This window comes from Mya arenaria, chromosome 8 (assembly GCF_026914265.1).
Source record: "Mya arenaria isolate MELC-2E11 chromosome 8, ASM2691426v1".
NCBI classification, from domain to species: domain Eukaryota; kingdom Metazoa; phylum Mollusca; class Bivalvia; order Myida; family Myidae; genus Mya; species Mya arenaria.
The window spans coordinates 43942696-43962953 of NC_069129.1; the positions used below are offsets into that span (position 1 = coordinate 43942696).

At 33.9% G+C, this 20258-nt stretch overlaps 1 long non-coding RNA gene across 1 annotated transcript; it reads left to right on the top strand.

The window, feature by feature from the left end:
• Positions 1-12730: 12730 nt before the first annotated feature.
• LOC128242418 (uncharacterized) lies at positions 12731-14100 on the top strand. The gene is made up of 3 exons (XR_008262610.1): positions 12731-12890; positions 13637-13713; positions 14047-14100. It is a non-coding gene; the product is annotated as an uncharacterized LOC128242418 (long non-coding RNA).
• Positions 14101-20258: the final 6158 nt, after the last annotated feature.

The window sequence follows — 20258 nt, forward strand, 5'->3', positions numbered from 1 at the left end:
GCCATGTCAATGTCGATTATGAATGTTCTCTAAAATAAAATAAGCCGTCAATTAGCGAATTGTCTAGTCAAAATAATTGATTTTTTTTCAATATCTTTTATACGGCAAATCCTTTTGGACCATTCGTTCTGATTGGGATTCCTTGGTAAATAATATTCTTTAACCGTAACCGTAACCGTAAGTTTCTTAAGTGTTCAATTTGGCGTTTTACAGAAAATGGACCGAGCGCAGCGAGGCCTCAGGCCGAGAGAGCTTGCACCATTTTCTGTAGATCGCCAAAATAAACTCTAACTCATTTGGTGTTTTCTAAGTCAACCCACTTGTGCCGCTCTCTGTGTATTGACGTTTTATTTAAGAGTAAAAGTACAAATGCCCAGGCAATAGTTTTTTCATTTAATGAGTGTCGGGCAATGGTCAACTGACGCAAATTTGGGAATATGTATAAAAGCAAATAAAATTGATGTTTGTACACAAAAGGAAAAGCACCAAAACACGGACGTTTATAGTACTTTTCGTTTTAAAATCAACACTTTGTAAATATTGAGATTGTTAGATTAATCTAGGTATATTTGCTCAGTACAGCACATAATGAACATAAAACGTTGCTTGAGTGGTTTATATCATAAAAAGTATTTAAAGGAAGAAACATGAATGAGATTTGAACTTAATAACATTTTTATTTTTATTGAGCACTGAATAGATATCAGCTTAATACACATCTATTTTCAAATAAGTGTTCATGGCGTAAGCTTCAATTGCCTCCAGAATACAGCACCCTTAACCGCCAATCATAGTAACTTTGCCCATGCGCAGAGGGCAGAGCAATTTATAAAAAAAGACGACATTACCAAATCATGTCGATCGAGAAAATACTCTCTACGACAATAAGTGTTTATATTCACCGATCTACATAATATTGAGCTGCAGTTACAGTAAGGTTAATCCTTAATTGTCATAGGACAACAAATATGTGTGAACACCAACCAGTTGACTTAAAAAAGTGGTTGGTAGGGGCTCCGCGGGTTCAGGGTTTGAAATTTAGAATGCAACTCTGGCTGCATGAGCAATACAAAACGGAAAACAGAATTTGGGGTGCAAATTATGCATTACAGCCCTACTGCGCTGAGGATTTAAACCCGACCCCCATTTTTTTATTCAGAATTTCATTGCTCATACAGCCAGATTTGAATTCTAAAGCAACGCGGACAGTCCCCTGAACAGTTTAAGCACAGCAATGACCCCGAATACTGAATAACAACCCTAATACGCTGTGGGTGGTCATTTTTTTATCCCGACTTAAACTGCACATGCAGCTAGAGTTGCATTCTAAAGCAAAGAGGACTGTCCCCTGAACAGTTTCTGCACATCAATGACCCCCAATACTGGGTATACCCCTAATTCGCTAAGGATGGTCACCCAACCTTCATTTTTTTATCCCGGAGTATATAGCTCATGCAGCAAGAGTTGCATTCTAATGTAACGCGGACATTCCCATGAACAGGTGAAGCATAGCAATGAGTCCGAATACTAAATAACATCACTAATATTCTGAGGAGGGTCACCCGACCCCCATTTTTTATTCCGAATTACATTGCTCATGCAGCCAGAGTTGCATTCTAAAGGAACGCGGACCGTCCCATGAATTATTTACGCACAGCAATGACCCCGAATACTTAATTATACCCATAACACGCTGATGATGGTCACCCGACCCCATTTTTTATTTCGGTTTTCATTGCTCATGCACTCAGAGTTGCAATCTAAAGCAACGCGGACAGTTCCCTGAATAGTTTACGCACACAAAAAAAAATCCGAATACTGAATAACACCCCTAATTCTTTGAGTATTGTCACCAGACCCCATATTTTTTATTCAGGATTACATTGCTCTTTCAGCCAGAGTTGCATTCTAATGAAACGCGGACAATCCCCTGGTAAGTCTACGCCCACCAATGACCCCGAATACTGAATTACATCCCTAATACGCCGAGGATGTGTACTCGACCCCCATTTTTGTAATTCCGGATTACATTGCTCATTCAGCCAGAATTGCACTCTATAGCAACGCGTTCTGTCCCCTGAGCGGTTTACGGACACCAATGACTCTGAATGATCAATTACACGCCTAATACGCTGAGGAGGTTTACATGACCTTCAATTGTTTTATTACGGATTACATTGACAATGAAGCAAGAGTTATATTTTTAATCAACGAGGATAGTCCCCTCGATAGTTTACGCACAGTAATAGACTCGAATACTAAATAACACCCTAGGCTTGCTGATGTAGCAAAAGTTGCATTCTAAAGCAACGAGGGCAGTCCCTGAATGGATTACACATCGCAATATTTTTAGTCCAGATTTCATTGTTTATACACCCAGAGTTGCATTCTAAAGCAACACGGACAGTCCCCTGAATTATTAACGCACATCAATAAACCCATTTACTGAATTACACCTTTAATCATACCCCTATTATGGTCACCCGATCTCCAATTTTATTTATTACAGAATAAATTGCTCATGCAGCCAGAGTTTCATTCTAAAGCAACGCGAACAGTCCCCTGAACAGTTAACGCACAGCAATGACCCTGTATACTGAATAACACCCCTAATACACTGAGGATGGTCTCAAGATTCCCATTTTTATTTATTACAGAATAAATTGCTCATGCAGCCAGAGTTTCATTCTAAAGCAACGCGAACAGTCCTCTGAACAGTTTACGCACAGCAATGACCCTGAATACTGAATAACACTCCTAATACACTGAGGATGGTCACAAGATTCCAAAAGTTATTTTTTCCGGACTAAATTGCACATGCAGCCAAAGTTGCATTCTAAAGCACCGTGGACAGTCCTCTGAACAATTTACACACAGCAATGACCCCGAATACTGAAAAACACCACTTACACGCTGAGTACTGTCACCAGACCACCATATTTTTCCGGATTTCAACGCTCATGAAGACAGAGTTGCATTCTTAAGCAACGCGGACAGTCCGAAGGACAGTTTACGCCCACCCAGCAATGACCCTGAATACTGAATTACACTCCTTATACACTGAGAATAGTAACCCGAACCCAAATTTCTTTATAATTCCGAATAACATTGCTTTTGCACTCATTCTAAAGCAACGCGGACTGTCCCTTGAACAATTTACGCACAGCAATGACCCCGAATACTAAATTACACCCCTTATACGCTGAAGATATTCCCCCGACCCACAATGTTTTATTTCGGATTACATTGCTCAATCAGTCAGAGTTTCATTCTGAACAACGCGGACAAGCCCCTGAACAGTTTACGCACAACAATCACCCCGAATACCGAATTACATCCCTAATACGCATGGGGTGGTCACCCGACTACCATTTTTTATTCCGAATTACATTGTTTAGCAGCCAGTGTTGCATTCTCTAGCAACGCGGACAGTCCCCTGATATTTATGCATAGCAATGACCCCGAGTTGTAGTCTCCTGATATGTTTACACACAGCAGAGCCCCCGGATACTGAATAACACCCTTAATACGCTAAGGATGGTGACCCGATCTCCCAGTTTTTTTTTATATTCCGGATTACATTGCTCATGCACCAAGAGTTGCATTCTAAAGCAACGCGATCAGTCCCCTGAACAGTTTACGCACATCAATGACCCCGAAAACTATTGTTTTATTATTGGGAATAATTGTTTAATGGTTTGGATAACAACCTATATTTTCAGCCAATGAAATTGCTTATGGTTCTACGATGCTCAATTATAAAAAAAATCAACTTTTGCGGTTATTTAAAGATCCGCCTTCTGCATCTCATCTGATACACATTCCGTGTGTCGGACTTTGCATTGACAATGTGTCAGTCAATAAGGTTGTATTCAGTCAGTTACATGACCTAAAGTAATTTCATAATGATTAGGAATGGCCCATTCGCAACGCTCACTTCGTCCATTTTAATAATTTAGATATTACTAAATGTCACCTTACTGTTACATAAAACAGAGAATATATAAATTTATTGAAAAGGATTGAAACAGTTATTTAAATGACTTTTGTTTCAAGTGATATGTAGGATATCTATATAAAGATTGAAAATATGAGACTAGCTGGTTAAATAATAAACATGTAGCATGAACAGTGAATTATTTGAATCTAGAAAAAAATATTAAATCTAGAATGCTTAAACCAAGTTGAGATTGATATCTTATATCAACACAGTGCATAGACTCTATACACTATATGGATATGCACGATACACCGTGACAGTACATACACTGGTGTTATATTCTATACCAGTATATACTGTGAACGGTATATATTCTATTCATTCTCAGAGGTGTTGAAGCAGTGCTTCAACACCCCTGTTCTCTATACAATGTATACAGCCAGAGATTTTGAAGATTAACTTCAACTCCTCTGTTATAGTCTATATACATTGTGGAAGCGTGCACTATACTCTATTCATTGTCAAGAGGTGTTGAAGCAGTGCTTCAACACCCCTGTTCTCTATACAATGTATACAGCCAGAGATTATGAAGATTTACTTCAACTCCTCTGTTATAGTCTATATACATTGTGGAAGCGTGCACTATACTCTATTCATTGTCAAGAGGTGTTGAAGCAGTGCTTCAACACCCCTGTTCTCTATACAATGTATACAGCCAGAGATTATGAAGATTTACTTCAACTCCTCTGTTATAGTCTATATACATTGTGGAAGCGTGTACTATACTCTATTCATTGTCAAGAGGTGTTGAAGCAGTGCTTCAACACCCCTGTTCTCTATGCAATGTATCAACCAGAGTTTTTGAAACTTTACATCAATTTCTCTGTTATAGTCTATATACATTGTGGTGGCGTGTACTATTCTCTATCTGTAAATTTGAACCCCTGTTATAGTCTATATACATTGTGGTAGCGTGCACTATACTATACTCATTCTCAGAGGTGTTGAAGCAGTGCTTCAACACCTCTGTACTCTATGCAATGTAGATTTTGAAACTTTACTTCAACACCTCTGTTATAGTCTATATACATTGTGGTAGCGTGGACTATTCTCTATCTGTAGATTTGAACCCCTGTTATAATCTATACACATGGTGGTGACGTGCACTATTCTCTATTTGAATAGAGAGGTGTTGAAGCAGAGTTTTAACACCTCATCTCCTCTATTTGTCCAGTGAAAATGAAAAATGGGAGAAAAATGCTTAGATTTTTTTTGTTGGTTTTGTGTTATATCAGACACCACATTTAATATACTATAAGTATAATACAATCACATTGTACAAAATATAATTTTTGGGCAAAATGTTTTAAAAGTTAAATGAAAATGAGAATTTCTGGACTTAGCATCAACTCTGCCAAATTTTGCAAGAAAATTACCAAAATAACTTTTTAAAACAGATATTATATAACATTATAAGATATTTGAAATATACAAACTATGTATTTTGTAAAATATGATTTTGAAAATTTCTGCATTTTGCCAATTACTTTGTCAAGTTTCGCAATAAAATGCACCATGTTTTTCAAAATATTCTGAGGGGGCATGCCCCGAGACCCACCTAGCAATTATGAATCCACATATATAGGGCTAGCTAAGCCCCTTACTTCTGTATGCAAAACAAGACTACATGCTCAACTTTTCTTTATCTATTCTGCCTGTTAATTTGCTTGTAAGCTTATGTTAGTCAACAATATAATAACATTAGCTGGGCCAAAATACAAAAGTCTCTTCTTATGTCGAGTAAAAATTCGAAACATTCCGTTATTGTTAAATTTCTGTGAATGTTTATTATTCTTTTGCAAAGAGGTATGCAATTATGATTGCCGGGTTTATATAAAAATACGATATCAGGAATGGTCTGAAACAGCCCTAAAACACACAAAAGCCTTAAATGAAACAAACATATTATATATTAAAGAGAATTGGAGTACTGTCTATAAAACATACACCTTAAAACACAATCTATGAACAGTTTTTGCCAATGTCTCTTATAAAAAAAAAAGCTACAACAAAAATATCGCTGGAAGTGATGGTACTTCCCATACGCCCGTTTTCTTTGAAAAAGCAGAACTTGTAATTCAATCTGCTAGTAGAAGGGAAATTGTTGTTGCATTATTATACACAGTTGGAAATAACATTTTTAATAATTGTTTTCATTGTTAATGCTGCACTCTCACAGATATATGAATTTTTATTATTTTTAACTTGGAATGAAACACTTTTATGAACATGTCTGATAACAGTTACATGAGACTGCATACAAAATCACAGTTTTTCCTATTACCATTTAAAACTCAATGTTTAATGGTTAGTAATGCTTGAGAAGAAATGAAAATTTTGGCAGTTTTTCAGACAATTGAGTTCTGTTTCATTGAGAGTTATCTTATATGACTGGGTTGAAGGCATTCATGCAAAAGTCAGACTATTTTAATTATTTTTTTCAAAGCAAATGCGAAAACTCTTTATCAGTGACAGTGCAGCTTTAACATCCTTTAAGATTTAATCACTATGATTTCAAAACTATCAGACAAACACGATACTAGATGTATACTGTCTTGCCCTTATTCGGTATTGGTTCAATCATAGATGTATTTATTTGAACTGCCTCTAGGTTAAAGTGTGATAAAATTCATAAGATGTCAAATTCATCATTATATAAGATTCACAATTCTTTGAAGGAATGAACTCCTGCTTACATGTCATATGACAAATTATGGACAAATACAGAACCAAATCCTAATAGTTTTTCTCCAGAATTATCAAAGGGGTCACTCTTAACAAAGATCTAGTATAAACTTAATAATAATTTCTTTAGTTTAACAATGTTATATAATCTTGAAAGGCCATAGGCAGCTAGTTCCGACGTACATACCCTTCAAAACCTTTGACAAGAGGCATGTCTATCAAATATAATTATGAATTACTGGTGTAAATGGGTAGTGGGTAATGCACATGTCAATTGTAACCACCACCACCCCCGCCCGGGGGTATACTGGGTGTGAATGCGGTGGTTTTGTCTTACCTATGGTATGTTGGATGCGGGGGAATTTGGCAGGGATTTTACCATCAGTTCAGGGAATTTAACCTGGGGTAGGCTGGACCGAAAGTCAAAAGTCCCCGGACCTGGGGGCGGGGTGTGGTTACAATTGACTGGTGCATTATGCAATTCATTTTGTTGCCCACTCTTTTGTTTTTCTTTGATAATCCATTGCACACAACTATAGATCAGGATCTCAAATACTATATATGTTGAAAATTGACATTTATTGACATCAATGTTTTAGTTATAGTTATGAATAATGAGCGTTCATTCATTGCTTTTTTATCAAATCACAATCATAAGTGTTAACAAAGCACACCACTTTAGGCAGTAATGTTTAATGATGTGGCTCCTCTTATCAACCAAACACTTGGGCTGTTGGTGGATAACCATTTCCCTAGTTTCCTCACTGTCTGGTCACCTGTTTGAAATTTAAACATTGATAATATATAATATTGACAAAACTTGAAAATATCCAGAATTATACACTATGTTTATACATTTGCTGAATTAAATGAATAAGCTAAGGAAATGTACATTCAAAACAAAAGGGCCAGCATGGCCCTTAATTGATCACCTGATTAAAATGACCATGAACAAGTCAGTCAGGTAACAACTGGTTATGAAAGGTGTTGCTATTTGCTTAGCAGGTTAGTGGTTGCTGTGCTATTTGATGGTTGATAAGGACTCCTCAAAGAAGGCTGCTCTTTGTTAACAGAAATGAGAAGTATGGTAAGCTGGTTGTTCCCATGGTCAATGGATGTTATGGCAATGAACCTGAATGTTGCTATGGAATTCAATGATTACTAAGGAAGTAATTGGTTGCTATGGATGTTGGCTGTTGCTCAGGAAAAAAGTGGTTGCTAAATAAGGCATTGGTGCCTATAAAGGTAGTTAATGGATGCGTTGGAAGGAATTGGATGCTAAGGAAGTCATTGGTTGAATGGGAATTCATTTGTTGCTATGGATGAAGGTAGTTGCTAAGGCAATCATTGGTTGATAAAGAAGCCAAGGATTGTTTAGGAAGTCATCATTTTTATGGAAGTCATTGGCTGCTGTAAATGAAGTATTTGATAAGGATGTCCTTGGTTGCTTATAAAGTGGTTGTTAAGGAAGACATTGTGAGTTTGGATTGTAGTCACTAAGTCAGACAAGTGGGTTCCTTAAGGGTACTACGAGGTCTACGATTTCCTCAACAAGGCAAAACATTGCTTAAAATCGTGCCAAAAGGTGATTATTATATTGTTGTAACAACTTGTTTCATAATCTTTGAAACTAAATACCTTTTAGTTTAGACATCAGTTTCTAAGGAATTCATACATTACTGCAGAAGTCATTGCCTGATTTGAATGTGTATCAATTTTTGTTCTAGAAGTCTATCAGTAACAGGGGAACTCTGGTTTGGACAACTTTGACCCCAAAGGACGAAACTTGAACAACATTCATAAAAAAACACTTAGCAACAATCAGTGATTTTTTTATGAATTCTTTTTACTGCCTGTACAATGTACCTTGCAAATTCGGTAAAAAGTCACCTTTGGGAAAAATACAAAATCAGGCCAAAATAGCTTATATAATGGCAAATATACATTTTTTAACTTTTTTATGCATACCTTATGCTGTGAAAGAGTAAGACTTGTCAAGATTTTGTTTATATTTCAAGAAATTCATTGCTATTTTAATCCGGAATGTAATGTATTTTTTTTTAATTTTGGGGAAAATGGAGTTTTTCACAATAAAAAAATCACTGACAATGAACTACAAACTCCAACATATAAACACCACATACACAAAAACAAATTGATTACATATATAAATTACTGAATATTCACATGGTCTTATGATATTATTGATGAATATTATAATGTTATTTTTAGATACCAGTTACGGGTAGTAGTAATGAAGAATACCATATTACAAAATCAAAGTGGAAATTGGAACTATTAAAGAATCACTTTATTTGTGGGTAGGTCACTTAAATATTCATTGAGGTGAAAGAAATTACCATATGATGTATTGCATATGTTTAACCGCTGTTGCACAATCATCATTTCCAAGTGACTGTCTTCATGTCCAGTACTAGCTTACAAAATCCCTTTCTAGATAGTCAAAGACTTCATCTGATGCATCTTAAAAAGGAAGAATACAACACAATCATGAACACAATAAATGCAAATAATGTTGGGTATGCTTTAAACATGATTCAAATGCAAAAAATCTTGCCAATTATTTCTAGAGCAATCTAAATGTCCTCCATGAGATTTATTCTCTTATGAAAAAGTGCTGTTTATGTACAAGCCAAATATACTAGAAATGTGTCAAGTGGACAATAAGTCTTGTGTTGCTTGGTGAATTGCATATACTGTGAATGAACATAATTAACAAAAAAAACAACAGGGATTTCTCATAATATGACAAAGTATTTTTTTACCAAGTTTGGTAAAGATTATTGAGCCATACAATGCTTTTATCTGGACTGCATCGTCTTTTATTCTGGGCAGCATAATATGGAAATCCAGGCCATGTATACATCTGGGTTTTATCTGTAATGAACCACATTTTCCAAAATGTATGTAGGCAAATGAGTTACATGGAAATAAAAACTATCTATACATAATAATAAGTGATTTGTATACATGTGTTTACCTTGGTATTATATACTCATAGATATATTATATGACATAATATTGGGTTAATACAAAATAAAATGAAATAATATATAATTAGGTTAATGATAAATCAAGCAAATTTAAACTAACACAAACAATTATATGTATATATTTACATTATTTCACAGTAAAATATAATAGAAATTTATAAACATTGGCGTTATGCTTAAATCAGGTATCTATTTCAAGGCAGTTGTCATTAAATCATAAAATTTAAAGCTGCACTCTCACAGATATACTACGTTCACAACTTTTTTTTATTTTTTGTCTTTGAAAGAGCAAATTTTTGCATAAATATCTGCAAACCAATGATATATGATTTCCATATTTCCGTTCGAAAATTAATGTTTTATGGCTTAAACCGTTACTAATGGTTTAAGAAAAATGCATAAAACATTACTTTTTAAACTTAAATATAAAAATCTGCTATCTATTTTTTTGTCAGCAGTCTTAAATAACTGGTTTCCATGGATTTTCGCAAAAATTGCCTCATTCCAAGACAAAAAAATTGTCAAAGCGTTCAATCTGTGCACCTTTAAGGTCAAAAAAAACTAGAAAATGGAACTTTAAACAATAAACTTAAAAACCATGAATTATGGTACAAGTATTTCCACAATCTCAATAACCATTAACTTGGTGATCAGAGTGACTGTAACCGAGCGGCTGGTTCTTACACACTGACAATGACACACAATACACTTCACTCCTCTCCATTAACCCTTTATATATATATTACAGTCGAAACTCGTTGGCTCGATATCTCATGGCTGGATATCCTCGTTGGCTTGAACCAGATTAAAAGAAACGATTTTGTTTAACTCTTTGTTCATATAAAATTTGATCGGATGGCTCGATATCTTGAGGGTCAATATTTCTCCACGCTCGAAGTCATTTTCGCGGTTCCAAGTAAGAATTTCACAATTTTGTTTGCTTGGGTCGATGTCATTTTCGCGGGTTCAGGTAAGAACCTCACACCTTGATTTGTTTTGTTGGCTTCATTTAGCACACGGCGCTAATCGATAAAAAATACTTGAATTTATTATAATTATTATCAAATTTGAATGACTTAACAGTTTGAATAAACATGCCATCACTTTACCTAAGTTCTTTCTCTAATTGTTATATATGTATAAAATTCAATGACTCCTGATATAACTAATAAGCTATGTTTGTGTTACCCACTGTTTAAAATTACTTGTTTGTTGTTTTCGCATAATTTTTATAATTAATAAAAACAATCAAATAATATTTTCTAAGTATCGAATAAGTGATGTTACGAACATTACCACGTGTAACTATGTCCAATTAATACTCTTCTCTTGCGGAGATAGCATAGCCAATAACAAACGAGGTAAACAAGACTTTTTGTAACGAATAATAAAAAAATAACATTCTGTAAGCAATCCCGCTTGGCTTGATATTCTCGAGGCTCGAAGTATTTTGGCTGGTCCCTAGAATATCGAGCCATCGAGTTTCGACTGTAGTTTAAAACTGTCGTAGGCACTCCTGCCATGTACCGCTGCCACCATTTAAGTAAACCTGGGAGGAGAAGTGCCCCAGTGTGGAGCTTGAACCAACAACAACTGCTGGAACACTATCATGGCGCTGTGACCAACTGAGCTAACTGAACGGCTGGTTCTTATCGACACGATCTACATCTACAATAACTTTACAATGTACATGAATACATAAATAACTTAAGTATGAATGCAATGTATTCATGTACATTGTAAAGTTGATGTCTACTGTTCTACTTTAAAAGACACATGCATGTACCCCAAAATTAGTTTTGACAGGCATGACTCACTAATGCCAGTTGTGAGCTTGTTCCTAGCTTCGATCAAGATATTTCTGTCTGAAAATGACATTGAATACACCCTAAAGCCTAAAAGGCTGTAAAATATGCATTCAACATCTTGATAAGCAACTATCTTAAATAAATTAAAATATTAGGATACAGAATGATGTGAAAGAGACTTTAAAAATATCGCTGCATAATGTTGGATGTTGGTGCTGTCATCCGATGATCTGTCAGCGGCAATGATTGAGGCAAGCATCAAGTATATTTAAATAAACATTGCACTTTAACAGATTAAATGTTTTGACAACTGTTATATTTTTTGTCTTTATACAAGCCAATTAATGCATAAGTGCAAGAAAAACAATGACACAAGACTGCTTAAAAAAACATCGGATTGCATATATATTTAAGTTAAAGCTTCACTCTCACAGATTTACCATTTTTACAACTTTTTTTTATTTTTTGTATTGGAAAGAGCAATTTTTTATATAAATATCTGCAAACCAATGATATAGGATTGCTTACAAAAAATCAGATCATAGATTTTCATATTTCCGTTTGAAAATTAATGTTTTATGGCTAAAACCGTTAATAAACGTTTTAGAAAAATGAACAAAACATCAATTTTTAAACTGGTATATATAAAAATCTGCGATCTATATTTGTCAGCAGTCTTATATAACTGGTTTCCATGGATTTTCGCCAAAATTAGTACATTCCAAGACAAATCATAAAAAAGTTGTTCAATCTGTGAGAATGCAGCTTTAAGAAAATGATGTTTTATGCATTTTTCTTCCAACTGTTAGTAGCACTTTTAGCCATAAAACAATTTTTTTAACGGAATATGTAAATCTGCGATCTGATCTTTTGTCAGCAGGCTTATATCACTTATTTGCATATATTTACACAGAAACTGGCTCATTCAAACTCCAAGACAAAAATAAAAAATAACAAAGTTGTCAAAATATATGTATGTGAGAGTGCAGCTTTAAGGAGTACTTCGTTATATCAATAAAATATACTCGTAAACTGTCAATTGTTTACGTATCTACATAAATTCAATTACCTTTTGAACTAGAAAGTGTTATATTTTCAAAGAAAATAGCCATTTACCTCTGTTCAGTGTCGGTCAAATTCGATGTTTTGAATCACTCTAGCGCGTGCTAAATACTAAATGACGCAATGTTTTGGATTGGTCTTCATTATCTTCGATACAGGCACAACCGAGCGTAAATATTAAGCGAGAAAGTCTAGTGGAACGATGCAGGGTTCATTGGGTTTGTTTACAAAAATTCAAGCATCCGGTTAAGAAGACGACAAATAAGAATGGTATTAAGTTGGTAGAATGGAACTCCTTCCTGATTCCTGCACATGTAAGTTGTAAGTATTGACTATATTGGGATACCATACAGGACACTCAAGTGTTATTTTATATTTTCTTAGTTATCATGCAAATGAAAATAATCACTATCATTTAGAAGTTATTCAGGGATAGTTGCAAATGGTTTGTTTACATTAATTAGTAATATGAATTGAATTGAATACACCAATTTTTATTAGAGCTTTGCACCAAATTAAACTGAGTTTTACGGGAGTAACCCACACTAGCGGATCCAGAAAGGGGTGGACCCCCCCCCAAAAAAAAAAATAAAAAAAAAAAAAATAAATAAATAAAATCGCCTGAAAACTTCTACAACCTGCCAAATTAAATTGAGTTCATTTTATGTGAGTAACCCACACTAACGGATCCATAAAGGGGGTGGGACCCCCCCCCCCAAAAAAATCTGTAAAGAATCTCAGGACAATTATTCAAAAAAAATATTTTAATCTTTGATAACTGCTGAAAAAATATCTGATAGCTGTTTTTCATATGTACGTTCAGAATTGTTGTTCTGTGACTTAAATTTGAATACTTTCAGAAAAATGAAATAATAAGCAGATTTCTCAATACATGACATCTGTTTTATTGTTAGCAATTTAAGGCATTGATTCTCTGAGATAATAATAATGTTAAAATGGTCAATCTGTGATAGTGCAGCTTTAAGACTCATTCTTCCTAAGATCAGCCAAGTTAGTACTATAGCTAATTTTAGCTTAAAAGTAGGTGAATTTTATATTTATTTCAGACCAGATACTCTTGAGGGACCAATTTAAGGGCAAACAGACAAACGTTTTGATGCAAAGAAAGCATTGGATTTGAAAGGTAGATTTTTAACACATATTTACATGTACTCAATGTCATTTACTAGTATAACATAATGTATTCAAGTATAAGATATTTCAAGTATTTGGTCAGGTTGTTAAGTTTAATTGAAACTGTTAAGCAAATAAATGAAAGTCTGTGCAATTTTGCATGCACATGTTTGTTGCATGCAGATTTTACTCAGATGGCATAGGGTACAGTTACTCTTGTAACTTGCTTAAAATAAATGCAAATAATTCTGCATATGTCTGAAGTCATGTTTTATTTTTCTCTACAAATTATTTTGAAAAATGCAATTGTTTGATTTCCTTTCTTATGTGTTATGCATTGCAGTTCCCATGGAGAAGAAAAATGGAGAGATTCTAATAGTATGAAGATACTCCTGTGTATAATCAGGAAATCTTGTCAGTGAATGGTAAGTTCTCTTTGGATTAATTCTATGTATAACAATATAAATATGAGGTAAGCCAAGAAATGAGAATTAACATAACTATTCTGTTCAAACATACATTGACATATTAAATATAAAGACATATGATTTGTCTCTGCTATTATACTCCTACCACTTGATGGTTAGGGTTCATTTGGACAAGTCTTCTTTTATCCATAATTCCAAATGCTTCTGAGATTTCTAACACATATTAAATATGTTGAGGAGAAGTGCTGTGCAAAAACATTTTTGTTTGTGGTATTTTAGAGTTATTGGTCTTTGATTATTTTTCTTTCACTTTTTGAGGTATTAACTTCAAACTTCATGCACATATTGGACGGGATAAGAAAAATAGCTGTGCATATGAATTATTAAATTGTGTATGGTAGTCAAAGAATTGTAAACCTTTGATTATTATCTTTATATTTTTTTTTCTTCTCTTCATAACTTTTTTTCATTTTTTACTTTAATTTAACAAAACACTATTCTGTTTTTGGTATAATAAGGATTATTTTCTTATGTTTATTTTGTGCTTGGCAGTTTTAAAATTATTGCCTAATTGGTTACTGTATGCTTAAAAGCAAACATAACTCTCAGTGAAACCTCTTATTACAATAGGTGATAGCTGTAGTTTTTCATGGAAACAAGTGTTTGACAGTATGAGTCATTTTTAGTAGCAGTATATTATGTACATTTAAGGTATAAGTTCTCTTTTGCTAATTGTTCAGTTGTTTTTCAGTTTTTGCAATTGTGGACCAGGCCAGAGTTGTACTAAACCAACTAAGACACAATGAGATACAGGAATGACACAATGAGAAACAGGAAACAGGAAAGTGATGACTGATCGCCACCTGTTACAAATTCATCTAGGTACAGTTTTTTTTCCAGATTTGATACAACTGTAAACTGTTTTATGCATGCTATGATTATGTTCATCATGTTTGTTTAAGACCGTGATGATGAGGACTAATCTATTGATTATCCCTTGCCAAAAGGCAAAGTGGATACAGTAATTGTGTAATTGTGCACTGTGTGTGCGTGTGCACGGAATGTAATATTGAGCATAAATCCCCCAGGTATTAACTTCAAACTGCATATACAGATACATCCCTATTGAGAAGAAGTGCAGTGTTAAGGGACCATAACTCTGTTTACAGTTCTTTTTGTAATGACCCTTTGTTATATTTCATACTGAGTTTTTGTCTGCAGCAGAACTTGAAAAATCTTTGAGGTGTTGATTTCAAACTTCAAATATGTACAGACAGATCTCATTTAGCAGAAGTGCAGTGCACAGAAACCATAACTCAAGATTTTTTTGTAGTAGTTGCCCTTTTCAATGTTATCCTTTGTTGTAATGCACAGTTGTGATCATGCTCAAGTATGCTCATTCACATTAAAAGTAATTGTCCAGGTTCAAATCCTGTAATAGAAACAATTATTTTCTTTCTGTGTTTAGCAAAAATTATATGAACTATCTATCAATGTAAAATAAACTAAGATTTGTGTGTTTTTATCATTTCTTATTTATTTGTTTATTTTTTGTTACATATTTTTATGTGCATATATATAAAATCTATATCACAAAAAGTGTGGCTAATTTTTAATATTAAGATATAATATGTATAAGAACTATCATATTTCAAAATCAACCATAGAGCTTTTGCAAGATAGATAATAACTTAATGTATCCGATGAACAATAATGTAATTTTGGGATGCCAGCAATAACTTTTCAAGGTGAAAATATGTTCTTGTCATTGATTTTACATATAAGTAATCAGTATGCAAAGCCCTTTCAAATGATACTTATATTATATGGGGTAACTATCAAATTTTAACATTGAAGCCAATGGCACAAATGAATGAAAAGCTCCTTAATAGTTCAATATTTGAAGCTAACAATGGAACTGTGTTTATGTATTGCTTAATGTTCCTTTTTCTTTCAGAAAACTCCCCACATCCAACAAGAGACAGTCTGACTTCAAAATCTTCATTGAAGACAACTAAATGGACAAGACATCCGTCGCATAAAGATTCACTAAAATTGGAATGATATACCAATTTTAACTTTTAACAGCAAAATACATTATAGATTTGAAAATAGATTACCCTTAAATAAGTTGGATGATTAACATTTACCTCAACACAGTACAAAGTGCTCATGTTGAACTATTGTGATTGATCATAGTCTGTCCTTCATTTTTATTAACCGTTTCATACAGCGTTAAAACTTTAGTATGGGGACTCATTTTTAGCTCGACTATTCGAAGAATATGGAGAGCTATACTAAGCGTCGGCATCGGCGTCGGCGTCACCCCTTGGTTAAGGTTTTGCGTGCAAGCACACATGTAGGTTAATATCTCAGCAACTATTTGAGGTATTGCATTGAGACTTTATACAATGGTACTCAACTATCCAACCTACTTAATTAACCAAGTTTGATAACTCTACTTTGCATTTAATGTCAATAATAGGCCTTTAATATTTGACTTAGAAATTCTGGTTAAGGTTTTGCATGCAAGCACACATAGGTTAATATCTCAGCAACTACTTGAGGTATTGCATAGAGACTTGATACAATGGTACTCAACCATCCAACCTACTTATTTAAACAAGTAAGATAACTCTAGTTTGCATTTAATGCAAATAATAGGCCTTTATTATTTGACTTAGAAATTCTGGTTAAGGTTTTGCATGCAAGCACTGAGACTTGATACAATGGTACTCAACCATCCAACCTACTTAATTTTCCAAGTTATATAACTATAGTTTGCTTTTAATGCAAATACTTGCCTTTATTATTTCACTTAGAAATTCTGGTTAAGGTTTTGCATGCAAGCACTGAGACTTGATACAATGGTACTCAACCATCCAACCTACTTAATTTTCCAAGTTATATAACTATAGTTTGCTTTTAATGCAAATACTTGCCTTTATTATTTCACTCAGAAATTCTGGTTAAGGTTTTGCATGTAAGCACACATAGGTTAATATCTCAGCAACTACTGGATGAATTGCATTGAGACTTTATACAACCACCCAACTTAATTGAATAATCAAGTTAGATAAAAATTCTGGTTAAAATTTTGCATGTAACCACATTTATGTTAATATCTCCGCACATCATGTATTGCTTTGAAATCTAATCTAACAGTGATCCATGCATGTTTCGCCAAAACTTTTCAATCCTTACACTGAAAAGCAGCGGAATAGTTAAGAGCGCTGTGTCTGTGACAGCTCTTGTCTCTTTGGTCTTTATTCATACTGGCCAGAATATGTTTACCAAAAAAATCTTTGTAGAGATTGATAACTGTTCAGGTTGGACAAAAAGCATGTAGGTTGTTTGTTCCAATAACATAAACTGTAAATGCTTCAGAAACTATATATATAATTTTATGATATTTGTCAGTATTTATTCTCGTCAACATTTAAATAATATTAGGTGAAACTTGTTTATTGGTCAAAATGTGGTTGATTAGAGTGGCCTCAAGTTCCACTTTATATGAATGAAATTTGGTCAAGTTTTAGAAAAAAAACTATGTTCTAGTTTTATAGGCCATATTCTCTTCCCAAGCTTTCCTTAAAGAAAGAATGTAGGTAATATGAAACAGGAGTCACTAAGTCAAGTATTAAAAACCTTAAAAATTGCTATTCATAGAGGTATCATTTCCTCATCATTAATCACAACTTAGCCAGCAAGACTTTTCAACAAATAAGACATAACATGTAAAAAGTTAAAAATTATAGGCACATATTTTAGTGAATAATATCTTGTGAACATATTATTGAAACAAATAATGTGTCTGGTTCTGAGGTGAGCAATAAAGCACATTGCTTAGTAACAATGGAGCTAGCTCATTATTAAAAGTTTGTTTTAAACTTGAATGAAATGAATGCAAATCATATATTATTATTTTTAATCTATATTTTTTTAGTTACATTGTTCTGTTGTAAATTTCCATACTGACTTTGTCAAGTATGGCTACTTTGTCTAATTATATTTTAACTTCTAACCTAAATGTTTCATTGTACCTTTGAGTGTTCTGTTAACTATATTGCACATTACCCTATATGACAGTATATATTCAATAAAACCATGGTAAGTAAGTTCCATACATATTGGAGCACATGGTAAGCCTCTAGAAATGTCACTTCTTAAACCTAGATTCTTGATCTGTTCGCCATATTGTTTTGTTAAATTATTGTTTATAAAAACAAATGATTGTTTAATGTCAAGGAAACCTTTTTAAAGTTAAAATGTAGTTGTACATAGATAACTGTCAAATATTATTTACCATTTAGTAACTGTCTAAAGGCAAAATTTCCATTCATTTTTGTGTCGCATGAAAAGACGACATATAGGGGTTACTTTTGTCGGCGGCGTCGGCGGCGTCCGCGTCCCATTTTCGCTTGTCCGGGGTATATCTCCTAAACTATTAGTGGTATGAACTTGAAACTTCATATGTAGATAGATCTAATTGAGGGCAAGTGCAGTGCACAAGAACTGTTACTCTTGCTTCCATATTTTTAGAGTTATTGCCCTTTGTTATTTTTCATGCTTAAAGTTTTGTCCGGGGCATATCTTGTAGAATATAAGAGTTATCAACTTGAAACTTCATATGTAGATAGATCTCATGGAGGGCAAGTGCAATGCATAATAACAGTAACTCTTGCTTTCTTAGTTTTAAAATTATTGCCCATTGTTAATTTTCATGCTTAAAGTTTTGTCCAGGGCATATCTTGAAGAATATAAGAGGTATCAACTTGAAACTTCATAGCTAGATAGATCTCATTGAGGGCAAGTGCAGTGCACAATAACAGTAACTCTTGCTTTCTTAGTTTTAAAGTTATTGCCCTTTGTTAATTTTCATGCTTAAAGTTTTGTCCGGGGCATATCTTGAAGAATATAAGAGGTATCAACTTGAAACTTCATAGCTAGATAGATCTCATTGAGGGCAAGTGCAGTGTACAAGAACCGTTACTCTTGCTGCCATATTTTTAGAGTTATTGCCCTTTGTTAATTTTCTTGCTTAGGTTTTGTCCGTGGCATATCTCATAAACTAAAGGAGGTTTCAACCTGAAACTTATTCCGTAGGTATATCTGATTGAGGGTTCAAATGCCACCTACACTTGAAAATTAAATGGCAACACCATTGTCTATAAATGAATAAAATGCCAATCTAACAGCTATAATGTCGACAGTAAATAATTCGTCAGGCGACACATCCGACTCGCGGAGTTCTAGTTATATTTGATTTGGGCCCCTAGGGTCATGGTCACTGTAACTAAAAATAGCAAAATGCTTGGTACTGAATAACTTCAGTTTTAATACAATTAAAACTGAATCTCACAATAAAGGCTGAAGTTCTTGTTGCATTGCAGCATTTCTAGTTAACTTTTTAATTTGACTCTTTCTATTGCTTTCGACAGTCACATATTACATCATTCATTTATTGTATTCATTTTTAAGACAAAGCCTCATTTAATTGAGCGTGCTGTCCAAAGACAGCTCTTGTTGACATAATTATAAGACACCTTATGTTATGGTTTATATGAACAATAGCTGTTTCTGTGTATGTTTTAGAAGAAACTTCCATTTCTTATCATATTGATGGACATAGATATACATACATGTACGGGATTATTGACATCAGATTCTTAGGATTAAATTTACTAATGTTCTGTTCATGTTCAAAATAGATACAGTTATGGTAAATGCATAGTCTTGTTTGTTTATAACATAGACAACCATGTCTTTTGGTTGTCCTGGTCTCCTGTCCTGTTATGTGAATTGGGTTTTATGGACATCTTCAATATTGTAGGTCCAATTCTAGTGTCTAGCTGGAAAAGTATTTAGCCTTGGGAGACCTTAGTTTGGGTTATCATGTTGGATATGTCTAAATGTTGGCATGTCGGGAAATGACAATTTTAGGCTATGACAATTTAAAAATGTAGACGTTGCTGGGCAAGGCTCCACACCCAAGTGACTGTCGCATTATATTCTTGAAAAAGTGCCTTGGGCTTTTGGTTTGTTATGAATTTTGCAGTCTGGCAAATATCTGCATTATAAAATTCATCGACATACAGGTGACAGAGAAAAAGGTCAATTTTCAATG